At 40.5% G+C, this 16,263-nt stretch overlaps 1 protein-coding gene across 1 annotated transcript in view; it reads right to left on the bottom strand.

Annotated features, from left to right (window-relative positions):
• The window catches only part of LOC143960916 (uncharacterized), a 614,677-nt gene that overhangs the window by 575,026 nt on the left and 23,388 nt on the right, over positions 1-16,263 (bottom strand). The window contains exon 2 of the mRNA XM_077469935.1: positions 5,274-10,552. The gene's annotated coding sequence lies outside the window, so the exon portion shown is untranslated. The remainder of the gene's footprint in view (positions 1-5,273; positions 10,553-16,263) is intronic.

The following is a 16,263-nucleotide window of genomic DNA, read 5'->3' as shown; positions in this document are numbered from 1 at the left end:
GGAGTAAAAGCCTGGACTCAATGATAACTGTTGGGATTTTAAGGACATGTACTGTTTTTTTCTTTCTTTTTTTTGAGGGCAGTAAGAATATTTCAAGTAGTGAACTCCACAAGGAGTCTTAAAAGAGAAAGTGGGAAGCAGTCATGAAGAAGGTTGCTAGTTTAAAGTCAGCAGTAGATCTGAGGGTGTAGGCGGGATGGTAGGACAAAATAATTGAAAAGATATGGAATGGAACAATATCAAATTAGATATAATGAGGCCTTTTGGGGTTCTGCTAAACATACCATTTGCTATATCTGGCTACAAGACTTTCCAAATATAAGAACACAACTTGTGAACTTTTGATTTGCCACTAGTTCACGGTCAATTACTAAAAAAATATCAAAGCAACTAACACTTTCTGAATGATAGGCAAGCAATGGCATCTTCCCAGTACGGATTAAAGGTACAGGTTAAAAATACATGTAAAAAAATAAATAAAATTCCTATAAAAATTGAAGATGCAGACTGTCGCAATAAGCAGTAGAATGAATGAAACTAGAGAGAGAGCCTTCTTGTGCACACATACTGAAGAGTGCTAGTGTGAGTGGTGGAAGACCTCCTTTTCTGATAATTGTTTGGATCTATGAAAGCATGGCTTGCTTGTGGGCCAGTATAGGTTTAACGTTTCTGAACTTGCACTTTATGTACCCTACACTTGCTGGTGAGTGTTGTTTCTTAAACCAAAATAATTGGGAACAGTTATTTGAATATGGTTTTCTATCAGCAACTTCTGTGGACAGTTAAAGCGCAAGATGTTTCAATCAAATGTTACAGATTCTTTTTTCATATAGTAAATACTGGCATAATGCCTTCTAGGTGTCACTGTGGGTTCATACATTTGTTTTCACTAGGAAAGAATAATTTGGGAGAAAAATAAACATATGTCACGCAGAGTGCTTTTACATCTCTGCCAAAAATACTACCAGGAAATTGAATGTGGTTTGTAATTACATGTGGATAATTCTGTTATTATAGATGTGTCATTTATAGATTCTGTTATATATAGTAATTATGACCTCACCAACTAGTATCCATGATTTCCTCACATCTGTTCCTCACATTATATTTGATATCTCTCTTGACTTTTCCAATCACTTATGGCATCAAGTTTATGAAGGTATTCAGAGCTGATCATCAATAGCATAAGCGCATAAAAAGATGATTGCTTCCAGCACTCAGAGGTCTTCTATGGTAAAGAGCAATAAGGGTATCAGTATTCTAAGACTAGGTGGATCCTGCCCTCCTCAGATGGGGTAATCTGGTAGAAACTACGAAAACAAAGCAACATGGAAGGCGCACACACCTAGTGCATCACCAATTACATTTATTGAATAATATTTATTTAATAATAAAAAGCGTAAAAAATGGGTACTCGCAAAGTGCAACTCCCAAATTAGCCATAAAAGCACACAGTGTGGGATAGTGCAGACACAAGTGCTGTATCACATCAAGAGGTAAAAGCTGATGCATTTGGCGGCCCACCCCCTTCTTCAGAGCTAAGCTCTTTTTATTATTCAATACATGTCATTGGTAATGCACTATGTGTGCGCCTTCCATTTTGCTTTGTTTTCGTAGCATAAGCGCATCAGCTACATGACACTTATTATATGCAGTGTATACAGAATATGAGTTAGTGTTGCAGCACAGACCCTTCGGCTGGTCCCATTGATTTGTCCCATATTTTAATCCCTTCTGGGTCACCAGGCAGCCACACAACACTTGTACAGTGGCTCTCACAATAACCAGGCAGTGGATGTCTTTTTAGGCTTTATTGCTGGTTAACTTGGATGGGGTGCAGGAAAGCGTTGGGATATCCCAGAATTTGGTTCACAAAACAGTTGGAGGACTATTTCTATTTTCTTTCTATTCTGGGGGAGGTGGGGGGCAACCCCCATCTTTGTGGAGACATAACCAATTCTGGGAAATCCCACTTTATCAGCATTGACACAGTCAAACAAGGGGTTGAACAGCAAACAGTCACTAGGATCCCACTTCCAGGCCTCTACTCACTGTGTCTCCAGATACTTCCAGAAAACCCAGGCTGGATCCTCATGGCAGTCCTTAACTTGGCTCTAAACTGCTACCAGGAAAAATAGGCCCCAGACCCTCCTGAGCTGGGACCTCAATGAACTTTCTGCAATAGATCCCCCCAGCTTCACTGAACTCTCTTCACAGGCTTCAGCAGCAGCAGCAGCCCTTCCAGGCTGAGATCTTCCTCAGGACAGGACCCTGTTACTCTAGGCCTCAGCCACCTGCTGGGTATTCCCCCCAGGGATTGTCTGAAACCTAAAAAATATTTAGGCCTAGGGTCTGCCTCTTCCAGCCCATTACATTCTAGAACCCACCAGAAAACAGAAAGAAGTTGTTGAGCCTGCAGCCTGTAAGACCCAGAGCAGCCAAAACTCAAACACTGCTCCACTGTTTACAGAGGATACGAAAATACAAAATTTACCTGAACCTCTTTTTACCTGATCCAGCCTATTCGAGGAGAATACTACAGTGGTATAGTACACAGAAGTAAAAATAAGCAAACCTAACACCAGATTGTCTACGATCTTTTTATTCTCTAATGTCATGCATGGTTTTTTACTGTTATTCGCAGGAGAAAGGCAAAAGCTGTTTTCACGTATTACTTAGTCTGCCCCAGATCAAATAGTTTTTTTTTTTTTTACTTTAATGAACTATACCAGTGATCAGTACATTTATCTAGGGGTCATCTGCATAGCTAGGCCAACAAGAAGATATTTTACTTTTATGTCCCCCACAGCATTAACAAATATGGTGTATCAAACTGAAGAAAGGGATTTAAGTGACTTTGAGTATTTCAAAAACTGCTGATCTACTGGGATTTTCATGCACAACCATCTCTAGGTTTTACAGAAAATGGTCCGAAAAAGAGAAAATAACCAGTGAGTGGCAGTTGTCGGACGAAAATACTTTGTTGATGTCAGAAGTCAGAAGAGAATGGTTCGAGATGATAGAAAGGCAACGGTAACTAAAATAACCACTTGTTACAACCAAGATATGCAGAATACCATCTTTAAATACACAACACACCAAACCCTGAAGATGGGCTACAGCAGCAGAAGACCACTCCTGTCAACTAAGAATAGGAAACGAAGGCTACAATTGGCACAGGCTCACCAAAATTGGACAATGGAAGACTGGAGTCTTAATTTCAGCTGTGACATTCAGATGGTAGGGTGAGAATTTGGCATAAACAACATGGAAGCATGGATCCACCCTGCCTTGTATCAACGTTCCAGGCTTGTTGTGGTGGTGTAATGGCGTAGGCGATGTTTTCTTGGCATACTTTGGATCCCTTAATACCAACTGAGCATAGTTTAAACACCATGGCCATGTCCATCCTTTATGACTACAGTGTACCCATCTTCTGATGGCTCCTTCCAGCAGGATAATGCACCATGTCACAAAGCTCAAATCATCTCACCACTGGTTTCTTGAACATGACAATGAGGTCACTGTACTCCAGTGGCCTCCACACTCACCAGATGTCAATCCAATAGAGCACCTTTGCGATCTGGTGGAACGGGAGATTTGCATCATGGATATGCAGCCGACAAATCTGCAGCAACTCCGTGATACTGGCATGTCAATATGGACCAAAATCTCTGAGGAATGTTTCCAATACCTTGTTGAATCTATGCCACAAAGAATTAAGGCAGTTCTGAAAGGGGATCCAACCTGGTACTAGCTAGGGGTACCTAATAAGGTGGCCAGAGAGTGAATATTTTATTCTCTTCACTCTACCGCTTAGTTTATCCATGGGAACGAGGGAGAAGAGGCCCTGTGTAAGATGTACTTACACAGGAAAAAGGACATTCTCCTAGCAGCCACCTAGCACAGCATCATGTGAAGAAGGGGTGTGAATCACATGCTCCCCATACCTAGCAGTATCAGGTATTTCTGCACCCTCCAGGAACCGAAGTAGGGAGGGAGTCACAGGGGTTTTGGTGGGGGAGGGACATTTAAGTTAACCTGTTGCTTTCCCTACATAAGTAAAGTTCATTCACAATTATCAATGTGATCTATTGAATAGAACTAATTTCATTCATGCATGTTAAGGTATTACATTTATATGTTTATTTTTAAACTATCTATGCACGTGAAGGTAACTATGTTTGGTTATTAGACAATGATTGTTCTTTGTTTATAATTTCATTAAGTGTTCAGTCTGTTCAGAATGACTGGAAGCATACAATCTCAATGTGGACTAACCTGTCATGTACGGTTTCCTAATGAGCGTCAAATATGAAAATGTGTATAAGCAGGTATGTAAAAGATGGAGAAGTCACATTAATAATGTAATGAATATATTACAATAGTAACTCAAATGTGAGCTCACTGGAAATGCAGTATAAGCTTCCCAAACTAAGATGCAAAACATGTAGGCAGGAGTCAAGCTAAACTAATTTCTTGCCCCTCAACTACATTTAGAAAGTCACAACCTTCAACAAATATAAAACATGTTAGCAAATTAGCATATATATTATCAAATGATTCAGCCGTCCATGCTAAAATGTTCTAGGTACCCCAAGCTCCACTGGACACTAACTGCAGACTTCTAACCCATCATTATTGATGTACTAAAGCTTGATCAACTATCACATTTGCCCTTAAAAAAAAAAAAATCACAATTTTTTTTTATTACTTTTCATATAAATTTACTATTACATATGCAAAATGGATACAACTGCTTGTTTTCCTAAGCGTTTCTTATTTAACTTTTTTTTTAACAAAGAATATTTTTAATTATAGCCAACAGGTTTTGGGGAAAAGCATCTGTGTACCATATTGCAAGCAGGATCTAGAAGAAACTGTATATGCGTGCCGTTACTTTGTATAAATATAAAAAATCCTTAATCCATTTGCTACATCTTTGATAATTTATATAATGAATGTAAAGGGCAGATATACCAAAACCAAAATAAGTATTACCAGATGCAATAGTCACTCTCAAATAATATGTAGAAAAATCCAAGATAATAATTGTTAGTGAAAATTTACAATTTTGTTGAAATTAAAATATCCTGTGGCAAAATTATTTTAAAATTAATACAATTATAACTTTTCAGTATGCAGCACACATGTCCCAGACTAACAAAATGCATTCCAAGAACTTTCCTTTTAAATCTGATAGTACATGACGCTATCAGTATATCTAACCATACATACAGTTTAGACTCTCCATGATGTTCAGGTATCCTTACCTGGGTAATACATGTCTCAGTGCAAAATTCAGGCTTCTTCAAGATGTGAAAAGATGGCTAAAAACCCCACATGCAAAGTTGTGCCTTAATAAAAAAAAATTCCTGTGGATTTGATGTGTTCTAGATTGTTAGATTTGGCTGGAATGACATTGGTAGTTTGAGTAAGGAGAAGTTATGAGCAGAAAGGAGGAGCTAAATCCCACCCCTCATCCATATGTTCACACAGCCTTGTCTGTGGACAGGATGCATCGTAACCTACTCTGGACCACTACCTCACACTTATGAGGAATGTTAGAGAAAAAAAAAACATCCCTTCTGGGAAAATAACTCTGCAATCAGAAGGAATTTCTGAGCCAAGTCTGTGATAGCAAATCAACTCAGAACATTCAGGTAACTCGCCTGGGGCAAAAAGTAACACAAACGATCATTTAAAAAGGCAGAGGAAAAATATGAGGAAATGCTGCAGTGCTGTATGATGCAGATTTCAAATGCAGATTTCAATGTACACTCTTAGTGTATTTAATCAGTTCATTCATATATGGACAAGCCCCTATGTGTATTTTATAAAAATGTACAAATATACAATAAAATGCAAGGTTCACTTACACTATACTTCTTTCCCCCTTCACAAATTATCTACTATTAGCAGGCGTGAAATGTACCTATAAAGAAAAAAAAATTAGGGTTTATACTTACCTCACCCCCATCTTCTGTCGGTGGTACCTATGCAAGGATGACATCATACTGCTTCCAGCAAGATCCTTGGAAATACACAGGTGTTGATTTACTAAAACCGGAGAATGCAAAAACTGGTGCAGCTCTGCACAAAAACTAATCAGCTTCCAGTATTTTTTGTCAAGGTTTAATTGAACAAGCTGAAGTTAGAATTTAATTGGCTACCATGCACAGTTGCACCGTATTTTACACTGTCCAGTTTTAGTAAGCCAAACCCATAGAGTAGCAAAAAGCTTGTGAGAAGGTGCTTTTGTAAATTGCAATGGACTGGAGTGTCTTCAAACAAGATTTTTCTGGCTCTGCATTGACCAGGATCTTCCCAGAGAGATGGGACATTCAGGAATACGGAAGATGGGGGTAAAGTAAGTATACATTTTTACATCTGCATTTTACATCTACTAGTGGGTGTTTTGAAAAGGGAGAGGTTGATTGGGTAATTTGAGCAGACCTTTCATTGTACTGCAAAGTCTTCTTTAACACTTCTCTACAGATTTTTAAAAACTCGCTTTGTATCTAATATTCTGTCATTTGACATATATGTCTTGACTTTCACACACATACTCCATAGTACTTAGTGGCTCGATTCTGCCACTTCTCAATAATATTTTTTTATGATACACTATATTGTGTAATTGTTTTTATATACTTCTTCAGTATAGAGATTTGATCTTGATCCTCCTAGTTCTTAAAACATAACTTCCATCTTGGAGAAAGTACAGAAGAGTGATGTACATACAATTGTACTGCCTGAATAGGTGCCAGTTTCATGCTATATATTAAATACAAGTAAGTCATTGTAACTGAAGTGTATAAATCAAATACCAAGGATGTACTACATAGATGGAAATAAATCTTCACACAGTCTCATAAGAAAACCAAGAATATACGTAGCTAAAGTATTTTCTGCTAAGTATAAATATTCAGGAGGTAGGTCTGGAACAACAAGATAAAAGAAATATCAACATTAAAGGAGAAGTAGGGCCAAAGCTCTTTTCCTAGGGATTACAGGAGTGCACTCCATTCTGCACTCCTGTGACCCATATTTAGCTGACAAAGCGCTAAAATCTGCTGTCAACTGACATCTTTCAACCGGACCAGGTCCTAGAAAGATCCCAACTTTAATGTCAGGATCCACTCAGATCCCAGGACCGACAGCTGGCTCAGCCTCCCAGCACACTGCCAGAAGCTCCTATTTCCTCCACAGCCCAGCATTCCAGTAAGCACTGGAGGAGCAGAACAGAGAGCCGGTGACTCAGTCACTGGTTCTCTGCTCACTGAAGACTGAGAACTGAGCAATCAGTGGTTTTTGATTGCTCAGTTCTCAGTGTAGAGGTGGGGGACAGATGCATTGCAGCTGTCAGCTTGTAGTTTTCAATAAACTACCACGGCGCTGTGCAGCAATGTGGTAGTCCATTGAGTCTTCCTGTCAGATTGTATCTGCTTGGCTGTATGATGTACAGGCACACAGATACACTGACAGACCTGCAGCAGACCTGCATGGCACCAGCAATCTGCTGATGTTAATCTATATTTCCATGCACGCTATAGGTATTTACAGGAGTGTATAGGCAAAAAAAAAACATGACTCAGGAGAGGAGCTTTTGAGCATAAAAAGCGCTAACGCGCTGAAAGCAGGTAAATGCATCTAAATGCAGGTAAACACTGGGTGCTTTTAGCGCTTAAGCGTTTCTTGTTTTTTTTTTTCATTTGAATGGGTAGAATAAATGAATATTCTGGCCAATGAATGAATAAACGCCCAAGCACTTGACGTACCTAAATACACTTAAAAAAAACATGGCTCAGGAGTATTTTTGCAGTGCCAGGAAGAAAGCATTTAGAAGAGCCCCAGTGAGCACGAGGTCTTACTAACCAATCTTATCCTCCCTCTCTAAAAATACTGTACATATTGAAGCTCAAATACTATGACCGTCATTGTTTATTTACATCCTTTGACGTAGTAAGTCCTCTGTCTCCTGGCCTTGTAAGTCTTCTCTTTTCTGGCTGTGTCAGGGCTGGATTTACCATTAAGGAAGAATTGTGGGTTCTGGCCTGGGGCTGACCTGCAAGAAAACTTAAGAAAGTTTATAAATCTTAAAACTTTTATTTCACAGCACCTATTGAGTCTTAATGTAATTTCATGACAATTAGGCAACTAAGGGGCAAACAAGTGCACTATTGTTGCCCTGTGCTTATGATATCAATTGCCCTTAACAGTGCTTGTAAACCTCAGACATGAAAAATTATGTAATGAATGTAATGAAATAGCGTGTAATAGCCTGACTCCAAAACACCAAGTGTGATTCCTCTCTGATCCCTCTGCTATCTGCATGGGTCACTTATAGAACTCTAACACAGTGTTCAGTCCTCAAGGCACCACAACAGGTCATGTTTTCAGGCTCTCCATTATTTTGCACAGGTGATTTGATCAGTTTCACTGCCTTAGTAATTACCACAGCTATTTCATCTGAGCTGTTGGGGCACCTTGAGGATTGGAGTTGAGAAACACTGCTCTAACACAACAGCCTTGAGGGAGACTCCCTGACCCTCTCCAGAACACAGCAGGTGACTCAGAGCCTCAGCTCTGTACAAATTTCTGTGAGCCTGTTAGAGAAAGGGTGTGTCCCTTCCCTCCAATCAGATATCGGGAAATCTGTGCTTCAGCTCTGCAGTGTGTGTGACATCAGATCCATGCCCCCTGCTTTCTGAGGCTTATCCATTGATCTGTGTGTTTTTAGAACAATCTACAAAAGAAATGGCTGCAGTTAAACATATACAACTTGTAGGAGAATTTGTTTAATCTTTGAGTATCAACTCATATACTGGGTATATGTAGGGGTGTATAATCACTTTAATAGGGTCTTGAAATGCAAGGAGGAGCATGTCAGATAAAGTTTGCACACAAGTTTGTATCCACATTCAAACATTTAAATGAGCATAAGGCCTCATACACACAGATGTTTTAAAAAAATCGAGCTGTAAAGCTGGAACCGACACCAGAAAAAAAGTGGCGTAAAAAACGCAATTTTATCCATGCTTTGCATTGGCGTTTAGCCGTGCTAGCTTTCAGACACCTTTCTCTGTCTCTATTCAAAATCAATGGTTCCCTATGGTAGCTCATTGATTTGAATAGAAGTTGGATCAAGATGATCCGACTTGCAGTATGACTTGTGTGCTGAGAATCTTGAAGGGGAACTCACCAAAATGTAAAAAATGTTTTGCCAGAGGTTCCCCCAAGACGATACCAGACCCTTCGGTCTGGTATGGATCTTAAGGGGAACCCCCATGCCAGTCCCCCCCAAGATTCATACCAGACTATTATCTGAGCAGGCCAGAAAAAGGGGAGATGAGCAAGCACATGCCCTCAAAATGGGGGGGGGTGGGTGCTTTAGGGTGGGGGGGCTGCATCCCCCACCCCAAAGCACCTTGTTCCCATGTTGATGAGGACAAGGACCGTAGGTTGTCGGGGTCTGTGGGCGGAGGCTTATCGGCTTATCTCCAAATTACATAATTGGGTGGACCCGCCCCATGCCAATATAAGTCCTTGTACATGGCAGACCCAGCATTACACTGGGAGATCACATCGAGTCAACATCAAAAGACGAACAGAGAGAGAAGACCTGGCAAAAAAGCTAGACGACAGCGGAGAGAGGAGACCCAGCAGAAGAGGGAGAAGGCGGCGCAGAGAGGGAGAAGACTTCGCCGTAGGAGGGCAAATAGCCGGAGAGGGGAGAAAAAATCGGAAGAGGGCCTGACTACACAAATGCACTTCTGGAAGAATAGTCAAACATTCCAATAGACACACTCTTAAACCTTGTGCACATTCTTCCCAAAAGAGTTGAAGCTGTTATAGCTGCAAAGTGTGGGCCAACTCAATATTGATCCCTACGGACTAAGACTGGGATGCCATTAAAGTTCATGTGCGTGTAAAGGCAGGTGTCCCAATACTTTTGGTAATATAGTGTATAGCTAAATACGCATTTTGGTGGACTAGACCTTTAAAGTTTATGGTAAATATAAGTACACATCAACAAATGAATTAGATGCAAATAGAGAGGCGTGCACGCAGCACATTTTTTTACAGCCAGCAAGAATTGAAAGAAATAAGACCACTAGGAACATTCTACAAATTACCAACACAAGAATTTATAAACCAAAAGCTTGTATCTCTTTAAAAAATTATTTCAAAATGTGGTTACACACTAAAATAGCATTACATAACAACTAGCAAAGTAGTTAAACATTTAAAGTACATTTGACAAACAACTGCTATAATTCTTAGTTGATGAAACCCATTCATGTGTTCAGCTTGTAAATGGTCAATAATTACAGGTTATCCGTATATAGTAGCAAAACAGATGAGCATATGCTTCAGTAGAGAAATATTGTCATTTCTAACTCCCATTTCATTCTTCCTCCTAAATTCACGTGACAGATGATGTATGGGGTGGAGAAAACCTCTTGTCACTGCCGCTTGATTATAAACCTTCTTCCCCTGATGCCTCACCTGGAGTCTGCGACAACAACAAGGCTGCAGCTTTGACAACCTGTAAGAAAACCACAAGCATTTAAATATCCAATCATCTACATATAGCTAATGTAAGCATATAATTCATAAGATCCTTGTGGTTCAGCTTGTCATTTTTATATAAAGCTCAGGAAGAGTTTACTCACTTTTCTTTAAACTACCTGATGTCAGTAAAACAATATAATGTAGCGCTAAAATGTACTGTGAAAAACACACATGACAAATAATAATGAATATAGTCCAAATGCTAAGTGAATACAAGGAGTCCTTCAAATCCTTACAGGACATAGGATGTGATTTTACACAAAGTATAGAGACTGGAAGGTGATCTTGAAGATACTTTAAAACGGTGGATTCTAGGTAGAAACAAACAAGATGGGTACTCTTACCGGAACCATAAGATCATGTATACATATAAAGATATAAAATGTATGCATGATCTTATGGTTCCAGTAAGAGTACCCATCTTGTTTGTTTCTACCTAGAATCCACCGTTTTAAAGTGTCTTCAAGATCACCTTCCAGTCTCCATACTTTGTGTAAAATCACATCCTATGTCCTGTAAGGATTTGAAGGACTCCTTGTATTCACTTAGCATTTGGACTTTATTCATTATTATTTGTCACGTGTGTTTTTCACAGTACATTTTAGCGCTACATTATATTGTTTTGGTTTCATTTATGAATTTGGTTATATTCGTATGTAGCTGCTGGTTTATACACTAATTTTCTTTTTTGGGTTAGCGCAATATTTTTCTTTTTTTTTTTCTTCAGTTCTACCGAATGTCAGTGCTTTGTGTTTTTGCCATTCAAGTTGGGTAAAATTCTCACCATAGAAGTAGGTTCTACCCAGGTCTTCATAGATGCCTACCACCAACACACTTTATTTGGGTTAGTTAAAATGGTTCTAAAGTCATAAGGCTAACGCATTCTATGCTTTAAACCAGTATTAACCCCCCTGACGGTATTCCCGAGTCTGGCTCGGGGTGGAATTTTTATACCAAAAGCGGTAACCCCGAGCCAGACTCGGGACCGCATCGCTAGATCCAGGAGGATGCTTACTTACCTTCTCCCTTGGATCCAGTGATGTCCCCGCGCTGTATGAGCGAGCCGTGTCTCGCTCAATCTATCACACCACTGATCTCCATGCCCTGCGAGCGCACGGGGACGGAGATCAGCGCCAAATTCAAAAAGTGAAACACTCACTATACATACAGTATAATGCAATCTTACAGATTACATTACTGTATGTAATAATTTCACACCCCCTTTGTCCCTAGTGGTCTGCCCAGTGTCCTGCATGCAGTTTTATATAATAAAAACTGTTCTTTATGCCTGGAAACTGGAGATTGTCCATATTATTATTATTATACAGGTTTTATATAGCGCCAACAGTTTGCTCAGCGCTTTACAACATGAGGGCAGACATTACATTTACATTACAATTTGGTACAAGAGGAATCAGAGGGCCCTGCTCGTTAGAGCTTACAATCTAAAAAGGAAGGGGTAATTGATACAAAAGGTAATAGCTGTGGGGGATGAGCTGATGGAGGAAGTAAAACAGTGTTAGTTAGAAGCAGGATAGGCTTCTTTGAAGAGAAGGGTTTTCAGGGATCGTCTAAAGATGGATAGATTAGGGGACAGTCAGACAGATTGGGGTAGGGAGTTCCAAAGGATGGGAGAAGCTCTGGAGAAATCCTGGAGGCGAGCATGGGAGGAGGTGACAAGGGAGCTAGAGAGCAGGAGGTCTTGAGATGACCGAAGAGGGCGGTTTGGTTGGTATTTTGGGACTAGGTCAGTGATGTAGCTGGGGGCAGAGTTATAGATGGCTTTCGAAATTATTGTTAGTACTTTGAATTTTATTTGTTGAGTGAGTGGAAGCCAGTGCAGGGATTGGCAGAGAGGGATGGAGGACACTGAATGGCTGGTAAGGTGGATGAGTCTGGCAGCGGCATTCATTATGGACTGGAGGGGGGATAGTCTGTGTAAAGGTAATCCAACGAGGAGGAAGTTGCAGTAGTCAAGGCGAGAGATGACCAGGGAGTGAATTAGAAGCTTGGTGGTGTCATTAGTTAAATAGGGTCGTATTCTGGAAATGTTGCGGAGGCTAAGGCGGCATGATTTGGACAGGGCTTGTATGTGGGCCTGAAAGGACAGTTCGGAGTCTAAGGTTACCCCTAGCACCCTGGCATGTGGGGATGGACTGATAGATGTGCCATTGATCTTGACAGAGAAGTCAGGCGAAGGGGTACGTGGGGGAGGAAATATTAAGAGCTTGGTTTTAGATAGATTAAGTTTGAGGAAGTGGTGTGACATCCAGGCTGATATGTCTGTTAGTAGATCAGCGATGCGTGAGGAGATTGATGGGGTGAGCTGAGGGGTAGAGAGATAGATTTGGGTGTCATCAGCATATAAATGGTAGTGAAAGCCATGGGAGGCTATCAGCTGACCCAGGGAGGACATGTAGATCGAGAATAGTAGAGGTCCAAGGACAGAACCTTGGGGGACCCCAACGGAAAGAGGAGTTGGAGAAGAGGAAGTGGAGTTGTAAGTGACACTGGAGGTGCGATGAGATAGGTAAGATTCAAACCAACGGAGAGTGCAGCCATGGAGACCAAGCAAATTGAGTTTTTTGAGGAGGAGGGGGTGGTCAACGGTGGTCTATTTTTGTCTATTGTCTATTTTTATATTGCAGCCTATCAATTCTTAAATGTGATGGTTGCCTTTGTTACCTTTTGTAGGCTTTCTTCTATTTTCATCTGGTTATCCAGCCAGCGAGTCTGTTTTCCAAAAGCACATGCTCTCCAGCAGAATGTATCAGTTTACATGAATGGGACAAACAATTTAACACTGGCAGGGGTGCATAAAATCATCAGCCTTTATTTATTCATGTAAAAACTTTACCCGAAAAAGAAAAAAAACTGTTTACTGTAACTGAATATGCAGTGTGAGCTGGAGTTTGACAATATGTTAGTGTGTTTAAATCTGCTTATTCATACAACACTACCCCCCCCCCCCCCAGACTGATTGATAAATCTGCTGTCTGCTGTGCCTCCTGTTCTTATTCATGCAGAGTGGTGTCTCACTAATACAGGAGGTGTGTTACTGGCCAGATCACCAAGTGAAAGCAGAGGAAAAAAGACAAAGAAAAGAAAACTGGTGCAGGCACCACATCCAATGATCAGTAAGCTGCAATATATTACATTTTTGTTTTTTTTTCTGCCTGTTTCTTCCTCTTCCCATACATGCATGCTTACCGGAGTCCTGTATTGGTCCAGTTCTCTGCTCTTCTGCAGGACTTCTCTCTTTTCTCTGCTCCCTTACAGGCTTAGCCAAGAGCAGCAGGAACTATTGGCTCCTGTTGCTGTCAGTCAAAATCCAGTGAGGAGGAAACCAGGGGCATGGCCAAGCTGCACTGCAGCTTGGGAGCGGGCCTGCATGTGTGTCACCATAGACTTCCCATGGCATCACATGCAGTAGAAGAGGAGCCTGGAGTACCGACAGGGGAGCTAAGAAGAGCAGGTTCAGGCTGATCTGTGCAATACCATTGCGCAAAGCAGGTAAGTATAACGTGTTTATTATTTTAAGAAAAATAAATAAATAACTTTACAATCACTTTAAGTAGCTTCCACCAATCTGGTCCTATAAAGTGGGTGCTTTCCTTTGATTGCTGTAGGAATATTGATTTGTTAAATGTATGTAAATCTTAACTATAAACCTTTCAGCTCCCCTGTCTTTAACCCCTTCCCGACCAGCCATCGCAGTTATACTGCGGCAGGTTGGCACTGCTGTGCGAGCTGTTGTAGCAGCGTGTCCCCGGAGCCGATGCGCATGCCCAGCGGCGCAATGACAGTCTGGCACCCGAGATCGCTCGTGGCAGAGCGAGAACCGGGATCTGTGTGTGTAAACACACAAATCCCAGTTCTGTCAGAGAAGAGGAGAGGTATTGTGTGTTCCTACCAAATAGGAACAACGATCTCTCTCCTCCTCTAGTCAGCCACATTCCCCCGCAGTTAGAACACACACAGGGAACACATTTAACCCCTTGCTCGCCCCTAGTGTTAACCCCTTTCCTGCCAGGAACATTTATACAGTAATCGGTGGCTATTTATAGCATTGATCGCTGTATAAATGTTAATGGTCCCAAAAAAGTGTCAAAAGTGTCCAATTTGTCTGCTGCAATGTCTCAGTCCTGATTAAAAATCGGCATTACTAGTAAAAAAAAAAAAAACAATAATAAAAATTCCATAAATCTATCCACAAAATGGTTTTCAGGTGTTTTGTGTAATACAAGCATTTAGAAGTATATTACAAGGATTTTACATATGTATTCAAGGTTCAGGTATTTTTATTTTCGCCAATAGAAAGCACTAGGGGGAGGAGATTAGAGGCGTGGAGCTGCTGTTTTGCCAGAAAACACGTGACAAAACACTTGTAAAAAGCTCATGTTGAGTGTTTTTCAGGTGTTCCCATTGAAGTCTATGGGGCCAATCTGCCTAAAAGAAGCTCATGTATTTTTTTGAATGACAAGTGCTTTGTTACAGGCAACAAAATGCAGAGATGTGAACAAAAAACATTGAAATGAATGGGATGTTGAGCGTATTAGAGCTGCAGAAAATCGCTCAGGTATGAACGGGTGATGTCCAAAATGTATGCAAAGTTACAGTAGGTGGAATACATTAAAGCACTACAAATGAATTTTGAATTATTATTGCTACCTTTTATTTATAAAAACATAAACAGCAGTGACAATATAAGCATTCATTAAGCGTGTCCAATATAATGTATCACATGGTAAGATACAGAAGGCAAGTTAAAGTGGTTCTAAAGGCAGATTTTTTTTATCTTATTGCATTCTTTGCATTAAGATAAAAAAAACTTTTGTGTAAAGCAACCCTCCCTTACACCCCCCCAATAATAATACTTGAGCCCCATTTCAATCCAGTGATGTTGTAAGAGAGTCTCGGCTGTTTGGGACTCTTCCTCCTCACTGGCTGAGACAGCAGTGGGTGCCATTGGCTCCCACTGCTGTCAATAAAAATTAGTGAGCCAATGAGGAGAGAGAGGGGGCTGGCTGAACCACGGTTCCATGTCTAAATGTACAAGCTGCTTGCTGTGGGGGCATTTGGCAGGAGGGAGGGGCCAGGAGTTATGGGGGGACCCGAGTAGAGGAGGAACGGGGCTGCTCTGTGCAAAACCACTGCACAGAGCAGGTAAGTATAACATGTCTGTTATTTCTAAACCAAAAAAAAAACAAGACTTTAATGAAGAATACATAAATGCTATAAAATAATATAACGTATATAGGTTATGTTGTAAGGGATAGTTAGGGGCAGCAAAGACTGATATGTACAACCACAGCAAATTATATAATACAGCTTTAAACAGTCTTTATTATCTTAGAATCCTGAAAATTAAATAGCTCAATGAATTGGGAGATAAACCTTAAGTAAACTGATGAAAACCTGTTGACATTTCCTTTCTTCTAGGTTGGAAAGAAGATATTTTTGTTGATGTTCTCTGTACTGAAGTACTTAGTGTATAATGCAGTGTGAGGGCAACATTCTGTAAATAGGCCTGCAGTGAATTTATGGCAGGTATTTACTTAGTTGTAAACCAATGGACAGCCAGAGGGTTTTGCCCTTTCATGACCATAACAATGTTTACATTTATATTTATAAAGCAGTGAATGTGTCTTTCACCAAACGTTTACTGGTGGTAAATCAATTGCT

Source organism: Lithobates pipiens, unplaced genomic scaffold, assembly GCF_037356315.1.
Source record: "Lithobates pipiens isolate NorthernLeopardFrog02 unplaced genomic scaffold, aLitPip1_a1.2 Scaffold_8, whole genome shotgun sequence".
NCBI lineage: Eukaryota > Metazoa > Chordata > Amphibia > Anura > Ranidae > Lithobates > Lithobates pipiens.
This window is presented reverse-complemented; position numbering and strand designations above follow the sequence as displayed.